This window comes from Acanthaster planci, linkage group LG11 (genome assembly GCF_054643075.1).
Source record: "Acanthaster planci isolate LZ-2023a linkage group LG11, COTS_SCS, whole genome shotgun sequence".
NCBI lineage: Eukaryota > Metazoa > Echinodermata > Asteroidea > Valvatida > Acanthasteridae > Acanthaster > Acanthaster planci.
In genome coordinates, this window is record NC_141787.1 from 5,054,430 (window position 1) to 5,077,313 (window position 22,884).

Genomic DNA, 22,884 nt, shown 5'->3' on the forward strand with positions numbered 1-22,884 from the left:
TCCTTATTCTGAAGACTGTTTCGTCAAGCCATAAAAAGAAACATGACAGCCATCAAATTTCTAGTCATAATTAACGCATCTTTCTTAGGATGGGTTTAGTGAAGTGATCTCGGAACACCATGAACACGTCTAAGCTAAAATCAGAGTAGGGACCCGTCTTAACTTTAAAAATGAGTTGCAAGATAAGACGAGTTTCGTGCACAGGTATCATTTTACACAACCCAGATATTAAGTATATTCTCTTCAGGTGAACCGCTTTGCAAATAGCCCTGGTAGCATTGACATAAGAATTTCTTAAAAATTCTTTCAAGGGTACTGGCCTAGTCTGAATCGGAGTTTCCACAATGAAACCTTGACCGAGTATAGAAGATTGGACTCAAATTTGCCTGGCAACAGCCACATTGTTTTCGTTGAAGAAGCAGCGCGTTTTCGAAGACAATCACACTCTTTCACCTAGAATGCCAACTGAGCAGCCTGCGCTAGCGAACAGGTGATTGCGTGAATGAGTAGCATGGATCGCTGGGATACGCTATGCTATGCTAAGCAGAACAGGGGATGGAGTCGCGAAGACAGGTTGCGCGTCAGAGATGTGGCTGTCACAAGAAATGGAAACCTGACGGTGTCGTGTTCCCGTAAGTAGCGCTAACATTTCGCAGGACGGTGAATAATCCCCTATGATTGTGCAGCTATGAGTGTGGGGGAGGAGTAGGCAGTTCTGTTCAGATATTTTGTGCATTATTTTGTTAGTTTTGGCTGAAGAAAATGTTGCCGAGTGTCATAAATTGGTCGACGGCATCGGATGTGCACCCACCCATAGGCTATACGAATTCTGACAACACTCCAGACTGTGGCTGGCGACATTTTGTTCACGATTTGCTAATACGTAGAGGCGTTTACGTAATTTAATCGTACGTACGCAGTAACAGGGACATCAGGGACATATTAAAACTTGACTGTTTCACCATGTAGGCCTACCTAATCATTTAAAGTCACGGTTTACAGGCCCTACAATACTGCTCCTATACCACAGCAATATTGCGCTAATTCATCAAAGTAGATCATTTGGGCACTACTTGATGGTATTTTGATGAACGTAACTGTACTTGTTATGATTTATAACCGTTTCACTTGTTAAATTCGTTATAAAATAAACGAAGAGTTTATTTCCAAAATGCGATAAGCGCCAAAATTGATACACCTTTCAGAATCCTACCTTCTCTCAGTTGCCTACAGCTAGTTTCTGCATCTCTTAGACAGCCAAACACAGCTCTAATGAGTCAAAATAGTGAAACAGAAGCTTGAAGATAACTATTCACTGCTTAATTCTTCAATCTTTCATAACTGTGAAAAAACGCATGTTTTTCAAATGGATATAGGTCATCCCATGTCCGAGCAGACCAACACACTTTTAAGCCTAGGTCTTGAGATTTTGATAAAAAATGCTGTGCTTGTAGACATCAGTGAATAATAGATACATACCAATTATTAGCAGAAATTGTCCTTCCATGTGGTCAGGGTAGAGATCAATAAAGTAGGCAGTTTTCACGTAGAAATTCACCCTTTTAGTAAAACTGAAACACCGTCTCATTTTTCATCAATATATGCATTTTTTCTCAAAATAATCAGAACATACTATTTTCATTGATGTTGCGAAGATTTGGCTTTGAGAATCAAGGGCTGCATGACCTTTGACACACATCTGTGACCTTTTGCCCCATTTAAAAAATAGAGTATTGGTCTGACATGGAATAACCCATATACCTCATTTTGGAAACAAACCCTTCAAATAAAAATTCTTTTGTCGAGGCCAAATCAAAGTGAATTTATGTACGGACGTTATAGGCTGATTCGTCATTGAATTTCATGCATTCTAATTCATTTTTACGGCATCATTTAAAAAACTTTGATTCATACGTATCTTTTCATTGTTTGTGTCGTTCGATGAAAAGTTATTTTATGTTCCTTATTTTCACACTTTCTGATAATTATTTTTTGAATCAGAAAAGGGCATGCAAGCTTGGGCAAGATGATAGGATATAAATTTATTTACCCTTTTACAAGTTCTTTGATTCGTAAACTATGTTGTTTATAAAACCTTGTTTTCAAATTCTTTATAATAACATCCAAAAGAAATAAGAATGAAGACGAGATATGCAGAAATAAAACTAAGAAGAAATGCAAACTCTATAACTTTACAAACATTCAGTTTTGCATGTTTAATATTATACTTAAATCCTTGATTCACCATTCTTACACATTCCTTATTCCATTTCTAAGTTAAAGATTCATGACAAGAAAAGAAACTAATTGCAAACAAAAAGAAAAGTTAATTCGGAAGTATTTCGATACAGTTTTCATATTTTTGCTGACATTTCTATGTCTGGCCATTGGCGAATTCGAACGGCAAATTTTACGGTGTTGAAAGCTCTTTACTGAAAATATTGGAACGGAATGTTGAACAAGCGCAAAAAGTGGCTGATCAATTTCACAATTTATCAAATTATTTGCTCCGTTCTTTAACCTTAACCACCTCAAATCCTGACCAACAAGATTGTCAATAGTTCATGACATCTAATAGGTCTATGTCTTTTACAGCAACCAAAGGAAATACTCAAATGCTAGTACAAATTCGTCCCTGGGCCTGTTTCTGTGCTGATGTGTCTCAGACACTACCTTATTTTCAAGTGTTGTTCCACTATTTCAAAGGTTTTTTACCACCTTTGTAGTTTTATGCTAATACGTATTTCCACAAAACTGTATTGTCATCCCAGTGAGAAAGCGCCAATGTTACATTAGTTTTCAGACATAAAGTCTTTTATTTGCTGTAGATTTTTCTTTTGGCTGATTCATTGTTGTTTATGTGCATAACAATAACAAAGCACCAATCCCTCTCTAAGAAATGTTTTCAGTTGGTAAATTTTGGGTTCACAATTATTTGAAAAGAAACATTTGTGCACAGAACCACGTCTTCCCTAGATGACTTCATAGCAACAGCGCCCTCAGATATCCGGGAAAGTATGGATAATTTTAATTGTTGAAAAGCATACACTTTTCAATGTATTCAACCAACTAGAAAAGTAAAGGAGTTGTCATACATTGAAGTACAATGGAAAGTTGAAGAAAAATTGTGTTATAGAAAACATAATATCAACTTTACTAAAAATGGTTTGGGATTATTCGTCCTCAGTTTTTGTAAAGCTCAGTTCTTTATGTGTTGATGACCAGGTTCTTTATGTCATGATGTCTCAAAGTCTCGAAGTTCTGACGTCTTGGTGTCTTGAAGTCCTGGTCTATTAATATTCTAAATCTTGATGTCTTGGTGTCCTTGTGATTTGGTGTCTTGATGTCCTGATTGTCTTGATGTCTTGGTGTCTTGATGTCTTGACATCCTGGTGTCTTGATGTCCTGATATCTTGATGTCATGATGTCTTGGTGTCTTGATATCTCGATGTCCTGATGTCTTGGTATCCTGATGTCTCGATGTCTTTATGTCTGGATAGCCCGATGTCTTGGGAAATTGGGTGATGAGATCGGTTGGATGAGACTGGTTGGAGTTCTTCCTTCTTAGTCACTTCCTTCCTCTGACTTTATCCCCTGATGTCCTGATATCCTAATTTATCGATGTCCTGATGTCTTGATGTCCTGATGTCTTGGTGTCCTGATGTCTTGATGTCTTGATGTCTTGGTGTCTTGATGTCTTGGTGTCACGATGTCCTGGTTGTCTTGATATTTTGTAAAGCTCAGTTCTTTATGTATTGATGACCAAGGTCTTTATGTCATGATGTCTCAAGGTCTCGAAGTTCTGACGTCTTGGTGTCTTGAGGTCCTGGTCTATTAAAGTTCTGAATCTTGATGTCTTGGTGTCCTTGTAATTTGGTGTCTTGATGTCCTGATTGTCTTGATGTCTGGGTGTCTTGATGTCTTGGTGTCTTGATGTCTTGACGTCCTGGTGTCTTGATGTCTTGATATCTTAACGTCATGATGTCTTGGTGTCTTGATATCTTGATGTCCTGATGTCTTGGTATCCTGATGTCTCGATGTCTTTATGTCTGGATAGCCCGATGTCTTGGGAAATTTGGTGATGAGATCGGTTGGATGCGACTGGTTGGAGTTCTTCCTTCTTAGTCACTTCCTTCCTCTGACTTTTCCCCTGATGTCTTGATATCCTAATTTATCGATGTCCTGATGTCTTGGTGTCTTGATGTCTTGGTGTCACGATGTCTTGGTGTCACGATGTCCTGGTTGTCTTGATATCCTGGTGTCTTGATGTCCAGATCGTCTTGATGTCCTGATTGTCTTGGTGTCCGGATGTCTTCGTGTCCTGATGTCTTGATATATTGATGTCTTGATGTCCTGATGCCTTGGTGTCCCTATTGCCTTGATATCTTAGTGTCTTTATGTCCTGATTGTCTTGGTATCTTGATGTCTTGACGTCCTGGTGTCTTGATGTCCTGATATCTTGATGTCATGATGTCTTGGTGTCTTGATATCTCGATGTCCTGATGTCTCGATGTCTTTATGTCTGGATAGCCCGGTGTCTTGGGAAATTGGGTGATGAGGTCGGTTGGATGAGACTGGTTGGAGTTCTTCCTTCTTAGTCACTTCCTTCCTCTGACTTTTTCCCCTGATGTCCTGATATCCTAATTTATCGATGTCCTGATGTCTCGATGTCCTGATGTCTTGGTGTCCTGATGTCTTGATGTCTTGGTGTCCTGATGTCTTGATGTCTTGGTGTCACGATGTCCTGGTTGTCTTGATATCCTGGTGTCTTGGTGTCCTGATGTCTTGATGTCTTGGTGTCACGATGTCCTGGTTGTCTTGATATCCTGGTGTCTTGGTGTCCTGATGTCTTGGTGTCACAATGTCCCGATTGTCTTGAGACCTTAGTGTCTTTATGTCCTGATTGTCTTGGTGTCCTGGTGTCTTGACGTCCTGACGTCTTGGTGTCCTGATGTCTTGATATCCTGACGTCCTCATATCTTGATGTCTTGCTGTCTGGATATCCTGATGTCTTGGGAAGTAAATGATGAGATTGTGTGGTTGGGGTTGGTTAGAGTTCTTCCCTCCAAATCACCTCCTTCCTCTGACATTTTTCCCCTGATGTCCTGATATCCTGATTTCTTGATGTTCTGATGTCCTGTCGTCTTGATGTCCTGATGTCTTGATGTCCTGATATCTTGGTGTCCTGATGTCTTGGTGTCCCGATGTCTTCATGTCCTTGTGTCTTGATGTTTTGATATCGTGATGTCTTGGTGAAATGGATTCTTAATGTCTTGGTGAACTGGATTCTTGATGTCGGGGTGTCATGGTATCTTGATGTCTCGAGCTGGTGAGATTATACGGTTAATTGAGGCTGGTTGGAGTCTGTTTTCAGTTGTGCTACAGGTTATCCGTTTGTGAACGATGACGTATTCGGGATAGTCTTGGTTTTTCAGTGCTTTCTTCTTCAATATTTATAATGTTCAAAAATTATGAAGTAGATCCAGATAGATTACCGTATTGTAGTCACCTCATGCGGGCGGTTTGTTGGTGCACACGCAAGCTTATTCTGTATGCAACATTGGGTACCTGCATTGTTCAATTTAAATCAATTTCTACTGAGTATTGCAGTGCAGTGTCAATGCAGTTTGATTGTCATTCAGAAATGGGGTCACAATATAAATAGCCCCCTCCCTCGTTGACGTCACAGAAATGGCACCAACAGATGTGAAGAAACGATTTAAAATATTTCATTGTTCAAGAAAAGGTCCAGTTTCAAAGCACTTAAACCACAATGGATGTAAAAAACCGTTTTCATACATAGTTCAGACGTGAAGTGTCCGATTGCAGTATTCAGCCATGGAATGTAATAAAAATGGTCACTCGGCGTTAAACGTGTGCATCTAAGCATTCATATCTGTGTCCAGCTTTCAGCTGCGTGAGCTTGGCCATTCGAAATCGCCAGTAAACAAGTATCTTTAAAAAATACAAGCGAAGAAATCCAATACTTATTCATTTATTATAACCACAGCCGAGAGCATATTTACTCAGTGCTACCACCTGAAACTCACTTTCAGTGTTGTTGTTTTAAAGGTTGTCAGAAAAAATAACAAATATCAGTTTTGAAACATTTCTTGCTAAAAGTCATCTTAATTACATACACAACATCAAACAAAGACAAGCAACATGAAATATCCTTTTCCGTTTTTCATGGCTCTTGCAAATGTTTTTAACATTCCCATGAAAGGGAGAATACAATGTAGAAGCTTTGTTGATTCACGGGGTGTCGAACTAAACGACAATTAGTTGTATTTTTGTACATTATCGAATAAAGAAATTATATTTTAGACGTATTTCTGATGAAGTGGAACGGACATTCTGCTTGAATGTGAGTTTTTAATCCCTTCTTGTTTCCCTTTAATGACTATTCATTAATTCGTGTCTTTGTGACGCGTTTGTGATCGGTGTTTTTTTGATTTCGCTTTCGATCCTTCAAATAATGTTTAGTTTCTTGCTTGTACCTTTATAATGGCTAGCATTTCGTTTCATGATTTTGATTTCAAGTAATGTTTCTTTCTTTTTAGTTTTTTCTCTTTCATGTTCAGGACTGTATGACGCAAACGGTCGACAAAGGAAAAAGCAAACGTACAGAACCTGATAGGTAAACACAACTTTCGTTAAATTTCTTTCTTTATTGTCATTTTGTTTTGCTTTCTGTTTTGCTGTATGTTGTGGTGGTTGCTGTTTTGTATTTGTTTGGGGGTTTGGGGGTTTTGTTTTGTTTTGTTTTTTTGCACATTTTCTGCTTTAGTAGTTTCCATTTTGTATCGTTTCTTGTCCTTGTCCCTTTTTTATCTGAGGTTTCTTTGACAACTGTTCAAGTAATCGATTTTAACTTAAAACCGCTGTAACTTTTACCGTCGTTTTCGAGCTCTTGAGGGTGTTTTCGTGAAAAACAGTTCGTGTGCTAGATCTTTGTTCCTCGGGCGTATACGTACTTGCCGTCGCGTTTGTTCCGTCGTTTCGTTAGCCCTCGGTTTTTTCCTGTTTCGTTGACCTGTGGGATTCAGTTTTATAATTTTGTTCTCTTTTCTTCAAGATGGTGTCTATTGATTCTTAGGTCATGGATGTGCGAAGAAGGAAGCGAGCTGAAGATGACTGGTCACTTAGCATTTAGATGTGCCTCACTGAAGTGCACAATATAAGTAATTTTTCAGTTTGAGCAAAACGTTTGGCCTGATTAAGGAAAGGTAAGGCTTTGAGTTTCTTTTTTCTTTTCATGCTTTCTTTACCACGGCGTATTGTTGGCTTCCGCTATTTGTGCTTCATTATTGTTTTGCAGGTTGTTTCTTTTTATGTGTCTTTTGTATTTTTGTATTCTTTCTTTCAACCAGCGAAACAAATTTATTTCTCATCATAAACTCCAATGAGCAGACGTACAATTCTGACGATGGAGGGAGCGGACTGTACACGACTTAACACAAACTGCAAATAAGGTGAAGGGAGTTTTGTTTTAAGCATTTTTTTTCAAACTCATTGACCCTTGGTCATTCTTTTTTCTCCGGTAATACTCGACGCTATATTCCCTGGCTCGTGTATACCGCTTTTTTAGCTGATTATTTCTTTTCCATGTTCGTTTTCGATGGTATTTTTTGTGGCTGCGTGTGTCGTTCGCGCAGTTTTTGATATGTGCTTATGTTTTTCTCGTTTCTTTTTATCTTTTGAGCTCCGAAATTGGAACCCGTGAGTAAGCTGACAATGACTGGACATAGGACTCTGACCGATTTGTTTTTGAATTAAAATAAAGCGTCTTTTTGAAGAGTAATCATTCTTATTTGACAACCTTTAAATTGTGTTTTCAAGCCAGTGAGTTTTGCATTGTTGTAAGTGGCTTTTTGCTTCAATTTGTCATTGCATTTGGTTTTTGTTTGTTTTGATTATCGCCGTTTAATTGACAGTGAATTAACTTGATGTGGAATTTTTCTCTCTCTTGAGTTTTGTCTTTTGATATCTAGGCACTGGATAATGGAAGCATTTTAATAACTGAAGCAAACTTCGGAGACAATATGCATCAGTCGATGCCATCGCTGATGGAAATACATTTTGTACACTCGCGTGGATGCGTTTTTGTCGCGTTCGTTCCGTCGTTTCGTTGGCTCTTGGTGTCTTCTTGTTTCTTTAACCTGTGGGATTCAGTTTTATTATTTTGTTTTCTTTTCTTCCAAATGGTGTCTCTTGATTCTTAGGTCATGGTTGAGCGAAGCTGAAGATGACTGTTCACTTAGCATTTAGATGTGCCTCACTGAAGTGCATAATATTAGTAATTTTTCAGTTTGAGCAAAACTTTTGGCCTGTTTAATTAACGAAAGGTAAGGCTTTGGGTTTCTTTTTTCTTTTCATGCATTCTTTACCACAGTGTATTGTTGGCTTCCACTATTTGTGCTTCATTTCTGTTTCGCAGGTTGTTTCTTTTTATGTGTCTTTTGTATTTTTGTATTCTTTATTTCGACCAACGAAACAAGTTTATTTCTCATCATTAACTCCAATGAGCAGACGTACAATTCTGACGATGGAGGAAGCGGACTGTACACGACTTAACACAAACTTCAAATAAGGTGAAGAGATTTCTGTTTTAAGCATTTTTTTCAAACTCATTGACCCTTGTTAGTCATTCCTTTTTTCTCCGGTAATACTTGACGCTATATTCCGTGGCTCGTGTATACCGCTTTTTTAGCTGATTATTTCTTTTCCATGTTTGTTTTCGATGGTATTTTTTGTGGCTGCGTGTGTCGTTCGCGCAGTTTTTGATGTGTGCTTATGTTTTTCTCGTTTCTGGTTATCTTTTGAGCTCCGAAATTGGAACCCGTGAGTAAGCTGACAATGACTGGACATAGGACTCTGACTGATTTGTTTTTAAATTAAAATAAAGCGTCTTTTTGAAGAGTAATCATTCTTATTTGACAACCTTTAAATTGTGTTTTCAAGCCAGTGAGGTTTGCATTGTTGTAAGTGGCTTTTTGCTTCAATTTGTCATTGCATTTGGTTTTTGTTTGTTTTGATTATCGCCGTTTAATTGACAGTGAATTAACTTGATGTGGATTTTTCTCTCTCTTGAGTTTTGTCTTTTGATATCTAGGCACTGGATAATGGAAGCATTTTAATAACTGAAGCAAACTTCGGAGACAATATGCATCAGTCGATGCCATCGCTGATGGAAATACATTTTGTACACTCGCGTGGATGCGTTTTTGTCGCGTTCGTTCCGTCGTTTCGTTGGCTCTTGGTGTCTTCTTGTTTCTTTAACCTGTGGGATTCAGTTTTATTATTTTGTTTTCTTTTCTTCCAAATGGTGTCTCTTGATTCTTAGGTCATGGTTGAGCGAAGCTGAAGATGACTGTTCACTTAGCATTTAGATGTGCCTCACTGAAGTGCATAATATTAGTAATTTTTCAGTTTGAGCAAAACTTTTAGCCTGTTTAATTAACGAAAGGTAAGGCTTTGGGTTTCTGTTTTCTTTTCATGCATTCTTTACCACAGTGTATTGTTGGCTTCCACTATTTGTGCTTCATTTCTGTTTCGCAGGTTGTTTCTTTTTATGTGTCTTTTGTATTTTTGTATTCTTTATTTCGACCAACGAAACAAGTTTATTTCTCATCATTAACTCCAATGAGCAGACGTACAATTCTGACGATGGAGGAAGCGGACTGTACACGACTTAACACAAACTGCAAATAAGGTGAAGAGATTTCTGTTTTAAGCATTTTTTTCAAACTCATTGACCCTTGTTGGTCATTCCTTTTTTCTCCGGTAATACTTGACGCTATATTCCGTGGCTCGTGTATACCGCTTTTTTAGCTGATTATTTCTTTTCCATGTTCGTTTTCGATGGTATTTTTTGTGGCTGCGTGTGTCGTTCGCGCAGTTTTTGATGTGTGCTTATGTTTTTCTCGTTTCTGGTTATCTTTTGAGCTCCGAAATTGGAACCCGTGAGTAAGCTGACAATGACTGGACATAGGACTCTGACTGATTTGTTTTTAAATTAAAATAAAGCGTCTTTTTGAAGAGTAATCATTCTTATTTGACAACCTTTAAATTGTGTTTTCAAGCCAGTGAGTTTTGCATTGTTGTAAGTGGCTTTTTGCTTCAATTTGTCATTGCATTTGGTTTTTGTTTGTTTTGATTATCGCCGTTTAATTGACAGTGAATTAACTTGATGTGGATTTTTCTCTCTCTTGAGTTTTGTCTTTTGATATCTAGGTACTGGATAATGAAAGCATTTTAATAACTGAAGCAAACTTCGGATACATCATGCATCAGTCGATGCCATTGCTGATGGAAATACATTTTGTACACTCGCGTGGATGCGTTTTTGTCGCGTTCGTTCCATCGTTTCGTTGGCTCTTGGTGTCTTCTTGTTTCTTTGACCTGTGGGATTCAGTTTTATTATTTTGTTTTCTTTTCTTCAAAATGGTGTCTCTTGATTCTTAGGTCATGGTTGAGCGAAGTTGAAGATGACTGGTCACTTAGCATTTAGATGTGCCTCACTGAAGTGCATAATATTAGTAATTTTTCAGTTTGAGCAAAACTTTTGTTAATTAACTTGATGTGGATTTTTTTCTCTTTTGAGTTTTGTCTTTTGATATCTAGGCACTAGATAATGGAAGCATTTTAATAACTGAAGCAAACTTCGGAGACATCATGCATCAGTCGATGCCATCGCTGATGGAAATACATTTTGTACACTCACATGGAAGAATTTTTTTGACTCGATCAGCTTGAACCATATCAATTTTCCACAGGATTACTTGAAGATTAAATTGCAAAGAACGTATACCTAAAGCTTATTCGTAGATATCATTTAGTAACTCCTTAAAAAGGACAGTAGATTGTTTCTATGTCAAATTTGTTCTGCTGTTGACATGAAGTTAACTTTGTTTCCATTTCTTCTCTGTTAACTCTCCAGGGACTAAATCCTTGAAGCAAGGTTTTACCAAGTGGATGAACTTGGGATGACCACCGAAGATAATGCGACTATCCATTCCAATTAGTATTTTGTATTTTTAGTGTTTCCACATTCTTGCAACTTGTCCCTTGATTCTTACTGATGTACAAACGTAGTCTAGGTTCCTTAGATTCTGTTGTGAGAAGTGGGTCTTTGATGTCTCTGCAAAGGATGTTGTTTCACTGAATTTCCATATAGTGATGGAAAGTATAGGTCTACATCGGCGGAAATTTTGTAAATGAGCCAGTTCGGTATTCCTACAGCGTATGCCCAGCACAAGGCTATTAATATGGCCACGTGCGCGCACGATAGTCTGTCCTATCAGCGCAGCCATAAGCTGACTCGCGCGCGCCTTGTTCCCGAAAGACCTTGGCTTTATGAATACCCAAATAGCTCATTATGCTCACGAATCTCAGTTATTGACTCTGATCCCTTAAAAGAATCTAAATTTGTTTCAGAAGATGCTTATTGTGTGTACTGTTTTTCCTTCTATTTGTCCAGGATATGTTTGCGAAGAATGAAGACAGTCGAAGAAAAAGCACCGATCTACACTTTCCATTTTGGAGTTATTGGAGCATTATGGTTTGAGAATTTCATCACGTAATAGTTAGATTACTTTATTTGGTTGGCAACTTTTTTTCCCATAAAGTATGCACTGTAAGATTTACACACATTATGAGGTATAATGTTATCAATAAGAGTCTTTTGTGATGTGGCAAAAGTAAAGAAACCCACTTTTAAAATGTAAACGCACTATGGACCATGAAAATATTTTGCTTTCATTTTTTGTTTGAACAGAGTTTTCAAGACTTTCCATCACCGTCAGCTGTTTCTAAAGGAATTTTCGTGTACATCGGGAGTCTATGGTCATCAGGCTCGGTCAGTGAGCTTGGTGCGTGCTTGCTGTGGTGTCCGACTCAAGAGATGTGGTGTTTTGTGAAAGGAGGGCTCTGCTCATTTGTTTGTCTCCATCAGCCAACAAGACAGAATCCACTTTATTCTTCTGATAAATGAGTATATTCTCAATAGGAAAACAACCACACTAATGGTGGACTTCGCAAGTTAGCAATGTTATTTAGTGTTTTGTATTATAGAGCCCATTGACAGGTAGTTGGTATTCCTGATATATTTCGACTGACTTGTTACATTAAAAGTGTAGAGAAATGTTCTAGGAGTAATAGGTGTAAGCGATTTTAGATGGGAACAATGAAACTCGGATGAAACTGAAGCATGCATAGCTATTTCTTACTGTCGGAAATCGAAGGATGAATGTTACATTTGACATAGGCAAAAATCCTCAAAATTTCATTCACCCTAACACAACCACTTAATACTAACACCAACACTGACTGCCATTACTTATTACTCCACCATCCACCAAGGACACAGTGCTAAATTATTGCCTAATACAAATGAAACATTCATAGGGCCTATGCAGAAATTCTTTAGTAGATGTGTAAAAGCATTAAGTGCCGAACTACGTCGTCTGAGTTTTAGTGTTCCCGCCACCTCAATGTAATGTTACATTAGGACAACACTGTATGCTTACTTTGTATTATCGTATAATTTAGCTGGGAATTTTTATACTAAAGAATAAAATGTCAAGTAATTTACCACAGCTTGCATTGAGATGTATTCCTGGATTCTTCAGCTGACCTACATTCCCGTTCCAATATTCTTGTTGAAACTGATGATTATTTAAATATATCCATGTATGGGCGTTGCCATTTTTTCGGGGAGGGGGTCCTGGGGGAAGCATTCATTGGTATCAAACTGATATTATAAGGGGTTTTTATTTTAAGTAAATTATGCGATTTTTACTCCTTTCAATTTTTAATTTCTTTACTTCTTTTTTAATCATTTTTTTGTCGGGGGAGGGGAAGCGCCCCTTGTTTCCCTTTGTGAGGCTTATGTAATTTGCAATTAATATTTTGTCGATAACAGTGATATTGTGTGACCAAACTGAATAATGGAGATAAATATAAAATTAATGGCGGACTGACATGTCCTGCACTGACCTGCTTTGAAATGGTCGTTAACTAATATTGGGTAGGTGAGAGGCTGTTTCTGCAATGCAGAGTGTCCTACGTTCGAAAATGAGTAAATTCAAGTTTGACCCGTCTTCCTGAGGAAAGTCCCTGCTTGTTGTAATCAGTTGTCATCGGATAACTATCGCGCGGATAGAGAATGAAGTTGGTTTTAGCCGGTTAGCCGTAGAATACATGACGTCTCCAAGTCGTTTTTTGACCTTGCTGCCCCGAGGGTTAACATGAAGTCTTCCAATTTGAAGGCTCAAAATACAAACATGATTGCCCGTAGACGAAAAAGGAAAATAAATTCGGGCGGAATTTCTCATTCCGCACGTATATTCATGGGGTGGCCATTTAGTTAGTGCGCATGCGCTTGAATTCGATAGTAACACATAGCAACGAAGTTATTTAAAAATTGTTAACGAACTTTTCCTAAGCAAATTTAATGAAATCTGAAGATAGAATATCCACTAATACCGTACAGACATCTTCTCTGTATATGAACAGAACCTAGCTTTATTGTATCATATTTTTCCTTTCATCTGAAGAAGATTTTAAAATGGAATTTGAGACGCCCCTATTTTGGGGATTTGGTTAAGTTTCTCCAAAAAGATGTAATCGTTAATTTCCTGAAATTTTTATATGAATATCATTTCGTTCACATCGAGCTTCCTTGACGTATTGCAAGTTAAGGATTTTCTCCAATCGCTCTGAATGCCGTATATGAATGCATCAGGAGGTTTCCATGACAGGTGAGTTTACTTTTGAGTAATTTTTTTCGCGCCATTCGTACTGCGTCCGTAATTGTGCGAATTGCTCATACCATTATACGTGCACTGCAACTATAGGTGCAGTCATAGAACCGTTCCGCGGTTACATTGTTCCTCGACAAAATCTCTAGTCTGACTTCACGCATCTTAATTTCAGTGGAAATGTGTGATTGCATCAGCAGTCGTAGTTGGAATCTACATTCACCTACAAGATCGACGCTTCTTTGAAACCATGGACAGAGGAGCATGTGGCATGCATTTTGTATACAGGTGTGTTTGTGCACACACATGTACATCCTCCATATGTTTGTACATGGTCTTGCATGCATATTTTCTTATTCCCGTGTTTAACATTCAAGTTGGATCACGTAAGGCAGAATTCAGCCTTCGCGCTCATATAGTAATCATATACTGTACATGTATACGCTTATTGCATAAAAACACTTTTATGTGCAGGTAATTTAGCTTGGATTTCAGAGTGCTTATTCACAATACAAGCACTTGGTAGTGCATATTCCAGTAACGTACCAACCTATGGCCACCCCCCAGTTTTTTGTCAAGTTTTTCTAAACTTGTATGATTAATTGGAAAACTCACATTAATGTATTTTATCACAGATGTCTTTAAGTATGCCAGGAACATTAAGATTACCCTAACCCTGAAACAATTAATATGTGAATGAACTCTTGAAGCCTGATTTCAAGCAACCTTAGAATTAACCTCTGATGCATCCTTACTAGAAAATGATGCAATTTATTGTTAACCTGGTTCTGCTTTCTTTGTTTGTTTGTTTGTTTGTTTGTTTGTTTGTTTGTTTGTTTCTTGGGGTGTTTGTTTCTTTGTTTGTTTGTTTTTTCAGCTGACATATCCAGAAGCATCCAGTGATCCTTTGAAACTTTGATGGATTTGTCCTCAGCGTTGGATTTCAGCCTAACAAAAGATATTGCTGATGGAGGTGTGGCGAGCTTAATAGAAATGTGTACTGTGTTGTTCCATTCCTATAGACACACATTGTTACACATACTGTTTAAATATTTTATCGGTTTTTGATTTGGGCTTTTCATAAACAAAACGCTGATCATATTTGCCGCCTTCGTTTTCTACTTCAAAATCTGAATAATTAGTTAATATTAACAAACAGTCGGGGCAATAGATATATTCATTATCTTTTATTCTTTTACTGTTGTGTGAACATTTGTCTTTTGGTGACGGTGGTCTATAACTTTTATACCAGTTAATTCATAAATCTTATTTATCTTATCTTATTAAAAGCTTATTTCCTTGTGTTATTTAATTGTTTCTCAAATCTTTTTGGAGAAGACTGAAACACACTGTTACAATATGCACAAAAAACAATACAGCTGTAGTAGTAGGAAACTGAGAGTTCTGGACCACACGCCCTTTTCACCCCCTTTCACACATCACACTCACCGCTCGCTACGCTCGCTCACCTTTTGACCCCGGCGCCGCTCGTTCTCACTGCGTTCGTAGTTCGCTCGTTCCACTCGCTCGCTCGCTCGCTGGCTAAACAACTCGTGACTAGCGCCGGGGATTTCCACTTCACTGGCCTTGAACTTTTGACCCCGGCTGGCTAAACAACTCGTGACTGGCACCGGCCTGCACCAGCACTCACTCACAAACAAAAAGGGATTTTCCCTTGCGAACAAGTCTCGACTTGCCCGTTATAAAAAACGAAAAAATAAATAAATAAACAATACATAAAAATAAATGGTAGATAAAACTACAAACGTGAATTGTTATTTTGGAAAGACACGACAAATTCGATCGACTTGATAGATTCGTACGATTGCTTTAGTTGTTTAAATTCCAAAAGTTTACGCAAATGCATCGATTGTAAAGAATGTCACAATTGTCACGAATGTCAAGACTGCGTCAGATGTAAGGACTGCTCCACCAGCGACGATTGTGGTAGATGTATAAATTGCGTGGCTTGTTTTAATTCATACGACTGCAGAAATTCAAATGCCTTGGACAGTTGCGAGGACTGTTACGAGTGTGCCAATTGTATCGAGTGTTTTGGTTGTACCTACTGCACCTGCTGCGTAAATTGTGTCGAGTTGGAAGGAATGGATCACGTGGTGCTCGTAGACGGCAAGCATAAAAAGCTGAGGCACGCGCGAGAGAACGAGTCATTGCCCGATTCAGCTACTAAACTCGACGCGGACTTATACAAAATTGGATTAATTATTAAATATGACGCTGACGTCGAAATCCCGTCCGAATAAAATGAAAAAAATTTAGAAACCTAATTATAAATAGAACATGTCAACTCAAGTATTTATCGTTTCAGACGACCACGAGCGTCTCAATGCCGACAACTGTGATCCCAATGTTACCTATGGCCCCTTTGACCCGAGTAAATTAATCATTTCAAATCCCGTGGTTAAAGAAGGGATCTACACTTCACCTATTTTTTACCATCACAACGACCAAAACAAACGCCTGTTGATTATGACGACGGAACCCTGTTACAGTATAAACCCACTTTACAAATATGGCACTCGAGATAAAACGCCCGAAAACACCCAGGGCCGTCAAATTTGTTACCAGATACAATTACCCACGGCAAGCGTACTCGATCACATTAATTTGGCCGTTTATAAATTTATCGAGTCTCAAGGGTCTAATCTCCCGTCTAACACCGTAAATGCCTACAAAGCCAGTCACGATATCGATGAATTGAACAAAATCGAATATGTAGTTAAACCGCCTTATACGGCTAAAAACCAAATGTACGTTAAAATAGATCCCTATGCTTCGCTATTTGATCACCAAAAAAGATCTATCGACTCATCAAATATCGATAAATTTATCAATAAGAGATGCGACGCGCAATCATTTATTTGTGCAAAAGACGTATACTACGGTACCCACGGTTCACTGTCTTGCGGAGCCAGTGTCAGGTATAGAGTGACAGCGGCAATGTTGAAAATTAGAAATGACGGTCTAATTTCGAGTAAGTCGTTGTTGCAAGCGTTTAGCGGATTTGAATTAAAAGACGATTAAATTTGAAAAATCAATTTAACCTCAGTTGGTAACAACCGAGGTTAAATTTTTTTACTTTAAATAAATAAACCCTTATATAAAATGACTGATGCGGAACTTTGCCACTTGCTGAATCTAAAGGAAGTACACATAATTGGGGCAACGAGAAATGTTCAACCGAGGCCACCTTGCGATCACCAAATACTTGAAACGGGTGAAAGATACACGTGTAAACATTGCGGTCAAATTTTTGGGTGGGTTTCTTCGTACACCCCAGCAGACATGGGAGATCGGTACTACAAGCATCACGTTTGGAAAAAACCTAAACCGCCAAAATCGAGAAAAACGTTGCTGAAGTATAATCTGTCTTTTGAAAACGGCGAAGCGGGTGAAATAGAATACAAGTTGAACCAAGTTTTAAACGGTAAAATCTCTCGAGGTAAACCGTTGGAGGCTTTAATTGCAGTCTGTTATCAAGACGTCACTGGGGAAATCGAATCTGAAGTTAAAGAACTTTTTCAAGTCTCGGATAAGCACTGGAAAAACGCTATGGAGAAGTTTAACCTCGCAAAACAAGACGTATAAAACGTATATTATAAAATGGAGACTCGTACGTTTTACTTGACCGAGAGCGAGCAGACGTTTAGATTGAAAAACGAGATCAACAACACAAAAGGAGACAAAGTAGTCCGAGTAAAGAATATTCAGTTTGAAGCTGGATATTTTAACGTAACAAACGCTACTGAAATTGAGTGGGATACAAACTTGGACGGTAGGCCAGCGGGGGTACTTGGCGAACGACCGCCCGGTATGCCCTCAGTGGAAAGAACGGATTCATCTCCCAATCCAGAATTAGTACAAACAGCTAAAAACAGATTGATCGAAGCAAATAAAAGAGGCGAGTTAGAGGAAGAAATCAGAATCATCGCTGATGAAATTGAGCAGCTAAACCAAGAAATCGCAGCTTTAGAAGATCAGTTAAACCAAAGACAACCATCAGAAACGCGAGCTCGTTTACATTTTGATCTCGACGATAAAAAAATCAAATCAGCTTCACTGCTCGAGGGGCAAGGACAAACTTTAGATGAAATCTACGAAGGGAATCCACCAACTCGACCTACCACCACCACCAACTCCCCCAGAATACCCAGAAGAGAATTAACTAAAAGACTGTTTTTGACGGGGCTAACTGGGCCTATATACGACAGACTTTATTCGCCAAGCTCATCCGAACCATTACCCCAGGGCCAAAGAGGAAGCATCGTGGTATCCCCCGGTTATTACGGCATAGACTGGTTTCACTTTTTGTTAAACTCGATACCGGGCGTTTCTTTTAAGGTTCACTCGGAATCTAAACGGGTGACTTTGGCCATTACGGACCCCAATCTCAAGTTGCGACTAAATAAAGAAGTGTCCAAGCTATTAAACTTACCCAAAATAAAACTTTTACCCAACGTTATTTACGAAGGCAAGTACGATTTAAACCCCTTGAAACTCGCGTTTATTCATTGCGAACAATTAGATACATTTGACAACTTTTATAACGGGCAGTCTTTAGACTTGCTGTACGTGATAGCTACCGAGCCTCGCACCCGTAATCACTGTGAAACGCCTAAAAAGTTAATCGACAGGAACATCAGTGAATTGACTTTTTCTGTTAAAAACGACAGAGGCGAGCTCTTGAATAACATTGGCAAACTTTTAATCGAGTTAGACATTTTTTAAAACGCGTAATTATAAAAGTAATAAGATGACGACTAACATATACCCTGATTTAAGTAAACACCCGGATTTGACTGAACAAGCGGAGACAAAGGTTTACAGGCTAAGAAAGATCGAAGAAATGAAATCCCAAATCCAAAGACAACGCGATGCGAGGGAAAATAGCTACAAAAAGATCAAACGACTTTTAACCGCGCTCGGATATGTGGAATATGGAGTAGAAGCACTGGGTGCCACATCGGCAGCCGTAGGCATTCCTGCCATTTTGGGAGTGATCACCGGTCCCGTCGGACTCGTGATGGAAGGAATCGCTATCGGTGCGTTTGGCGCTTACGCGATTCTAAAGTACGCCTCCCGTAGACTCACCCACAAAACTAAAAAACACGATCAAATTCGAATTTTGGCAGACGCTAAATTAAATACCATCGAAGAATACGTATCTCACGTGATTGAAGACGGTGACATATCCCAGGAAGAATTTGTCCTTATTTTATCCGAGCTGAAAAAGTTTAACGAGATGAAAGAAAAGATTAGATCGCGTACGTCTACAAAATTGGAAGAAACTAAAGCGAGCACCAAAGAAGAATTTGAACGTCAAGTCAACGAAAGAGCAGAAGCGCTTGCCAACGAACGAGCAGCGGTTTTAAAAAAAGATCTTATGAAAAAACTTGGCGAATAAGTTTTACAAAGTCGGTTGAGTACAAGCGTAGAGGGTACGACCGGAGCGAGTACGAAGAGAATCCACCCACTTATCGAGAAGCGACTATTCCAACGGCACCTGTAAAAGACTGGTAAAGATTATTTTTAAAATTCTTTTAAAATAAATGGGAGGCAATTTTAGTAGTCTAAATATTTTAGTAAACGAAGACAATTCATTTACAGCCGAGTTTCCAAATTTAACGCACGCGTATAAATTACCGAGAGTAACCACGGATGAAGCGGTTAATAGGTGGTCTGCTGAGGCGATATCGTTTTACCAAAATCAATTTAATTTCGCGGTCTATTGCGCGACGACGGCCTGCGGTGTGGGTTTTGATCTGCTGTCCGACCCCAATCCATACGTCTCGGCTTTATTTAACTTTCACGTGTATTACACCGTACGAAAAATATTTTACGACTGCGTGATGCCCATTCCGAGCGACAACGTATTTGACGCGTTACACAATAATAACGACCATCGGAAGTTTACGGACACGTGTCTTTTATACGGAGTAGACCCGAATAAATCGTACAAACAAACGAGGGACACTTTGTCGAACGGTTTAGGCACAGCTTACTACTACGACTATGGATATATACCCGTTCCAGGTAAAAACTACGACGCACACGACTTACACGTGACCAACGACAAATACGCAGGATCTACTTACATGGGATTTGGTTGGGCGAAGCCACCTAAAGGCTCCGGTCACGCGAGCACCTACACAGTTACCTGGATTTCACAGTCGGACGCGGTTACGTTGGCCTGGTGGGACTTCGTTCCTAAAAAGTCTTGGTTGACGGACGTGGGAATCACCAAGGTAAATGAATCAATTCGAGCTTACGTCTACGCATTACTAGGGGCACAGGCGCAGACCAAGACCAGCGTTTTGGCCACCGGCACCGGATTAGACGCGCGACGGCAATTTATTACGATCGTGGAATCTTTAATTAATTCGGGCCCCGATCTCGAACAGTCGATTGACCAATATCAAGATTCGCTACGGTACGCAAAAACGCCTTTAAACTTCGTAGTTGCCCCAGGTTTGTACCTGGTACCCTCGGATATGGACTTACGCATCGGTACGTTTGAGGGCTACAACAATAATTTACAAGTCGCGACTGCAGATATGAAGACTGGATACGTACCAAGTTTAAATAACGGAATGAGTGGAACGAATACTGATGAAGAAGCAATCAAACCAGAACCATTACCGAAGAAGCAACCAGAACCAGCTCACAAAGCGAGCAAGCCTTTAGACGCCCACAACGAAGAAAAACTATCATTAACCGTTGGAGCCGTTGCAGTGGGTGTTGTCGGGTTTATATTATACAAGGTTTTCACTTAAACGTTTTGAATTAAAGCAAAAAAAAAAAATTCACCCCAAATTCGGGATGAATTTTTATTTATTTTTTCTTTTTTGTCCTATTTACCCATTCTTTTGCACGTACGTCAAAAGCAAAACACCCGCGCCCACGAACAAGGTCCAAACGTGTTCTGCCACCCATCCGACAGCTTTACTCGCCACGTTAAAAATCCAACTCAAAATGCTACCGATGATCCCAGGCAAAGCTCCTAAGGCACTCAACCCGAGTTTCTTTAATACGTTGGCTAAATTTTGTAATTGTCGTTTGATCCAATCGGTAATTCCACCTTTTGAGGGAGGAGCAGGCGTTGGTTTAGGTGCGGGTTCAGGCGTTACACTCGCTCCGCCAGCTCCGGCACCCCTGACGCTGGCCACGATACTACTAACGATGGTGCTCACAGCTAAACCAAAGGCCGTTAAGATGCTCACGAGTGTAACGCCTTGTTCTCTAAAAAAATAAAATATTAATTCGTTCGCGTAGTGTCAAATCCGAATCCATTACTGCCGTAATCGTTTCTTTAATTCGATTAATTTGACTCCTCAATCGATCGGTATTTCTATTGATGACTTCTAATCTACCCCGTCTTTCGACTCGTAAGTTGTCTAATTGTCGTTGAAGTTCCGTACGTTCTTCTTCGGTTGTCGCTTCTTCCAACTCGGCTTCGAATTGTTGAATTTTTACGTCTAACTCATCTAATTTACCTTGATTTAAAATTAATTCTCCTTTTACCGTTTGTAACGATTTATCTAACGCGACCAACTCGCGGTAGTTTAGTCCTTCGGTTTGAACGTCTACGTCAAGGGTGAGCTCTTCTACGATTTCACTTACTTGATCTGCGGTCGCGGGTAATTTTTCTAACTCGATTTGTTCTGGTTGAATCGCTTCTAGACTCTGACTAGCCCGAGATATCTTTTTGCCATAATTTTCAAATCCTAAAATATTTTGAATAAAACCCGTCCCGGAATATCCGACCTGTCTCGCGTGTCTGGCGATTGTATCGAGGTTTATGGGTCGACCAACCTCCCCCTTCCTTTGGCTAGTTAATGCTACTTCCCTTCTTGCCCATTTTTCACCACCTTTGAAAAATAGTCCTTTATTTCTTCGATATGTAAATAATTCGTAATTGAGTTTATGCGGTATGTCTGTTCTACCCATGCTACGGTAATTATTATAAAATTCATCGACTTTTAATTTAGTTACCTCTGGGCCAGAGCCGAGTCGGGTATTTAGGTCTAATTTTGGATCGATAAACACCGTTTCTACTTTTAATCCGGGTGATGAAGTCGGAATGCCATTGTAATCCAACTCAGGATCTTCTTGTTCATCCATAAAGGACGTTTCTTGGTCGTTTTCTTGATTTTGATCGTCCAAGAGAGGTATTTCCTCGGGATCGAATCCTCCTTCTGCCATTTCTTTTATAATAAACTTTTTTAAGCGGTGGGTAGGCTAGCGGGTAGAATACCCTGCGCCACCAACCAACCTTGGGTAGCCAATGCACCACTGGACAACGCGGTTAATTTTAATGCGTCTTCGGCGGACAACCTATTTAGATCTGGTGGTTTGATTTTAAATAGCTTGCTCGATAGCATGGCGTATCCGAGTGAGATTCCTGAAACGACGGCGCCGTGGTAAACCGTATTGGCGATTCCTTTTACGTCGATTGATTTAGCGTTACTCATATTTAATAATAAGGAACTCTTAATCCATAACCAAATCTGGTTCTTGGTTTGCTAGCCTCCGGCTTGGTTGAACGCTAATTTGTCGTGAACTGGGCTGGACACTGGTCGACTTATTTTTCCAAATTAAGTAGATCACAACACCAGCGATGCCCAGTCCACCGAGTATCAAGTTTCTGTTCTCGATGGCTGTTTTGGGTAAAGCTAGATTTTTTTCTTCGTTGCTTTCTTCGTCCGCTAGTTTCATCTTAACGAGTTGTTGCTTCATCTTTTTGTTATGTTCCGCTAATTTTTTACCTTGCTCTACGCGCTTCGGATTTTTAGCTTTAGTAACTGACTTAACTGCTTTCTGAATTTGGTTGCTCGAGTTCGCTTCGTTGTTTTCCTGTTGCTGATTCACTTCCGTTTCTGTTGACATCCTCTTTTATAATAAGAGAACTTTTGTTGAATTCTAAATGTTTTGTTGTAATTAACGCTGCTGTAATTGGAGACAGGTAAACTCCGTATTTATAACAAACCTCGGTAAGTAATCTACCCATAGTTTGATTTATAATCGGATCGTCGTTTAAGTCCTTAGTAAGCGCTTCTTCAGACTTTAAGTTGACGTTGAATCCGAGTAGATCGATCGGGGT

At 39.3% G+C, this 22,884-nt stretch overlaps 1 long non-coding RNA gene across 3 annotated transcripts; it reads left to right on the forward strand.

The window, feature by feature from the left end:
- The first annotated feature begins 275 nt into the window (after positions 1-275).
- LOC147797269 (uncharacterized) lies at positions 276-15,248 on the forward strand. Of its 3 annotated transcripts, XR_015427198.1 has the most exons (5): positions 276-6,640; positions 7,100-9,715; positions 10,943-11,563; positions 11,780-14,051; positions 14,641-15,248. It is a non-coding gene; the product is annotated as an uncharacterized LOC147797269 (long non-coding RNA). The 3 variants fall into 3 exon arrangements; XR_015427197.1 differs by having other exon boundaries at positions 7,100-11,581; XR_015427196.1 differs by having other exon boundaries at positions 7,100-11,563; positions 14,641-15,247.
- The last annotated feature ends 7,636 nt before the right edge of the window (positions 15,249-22,884 follow it).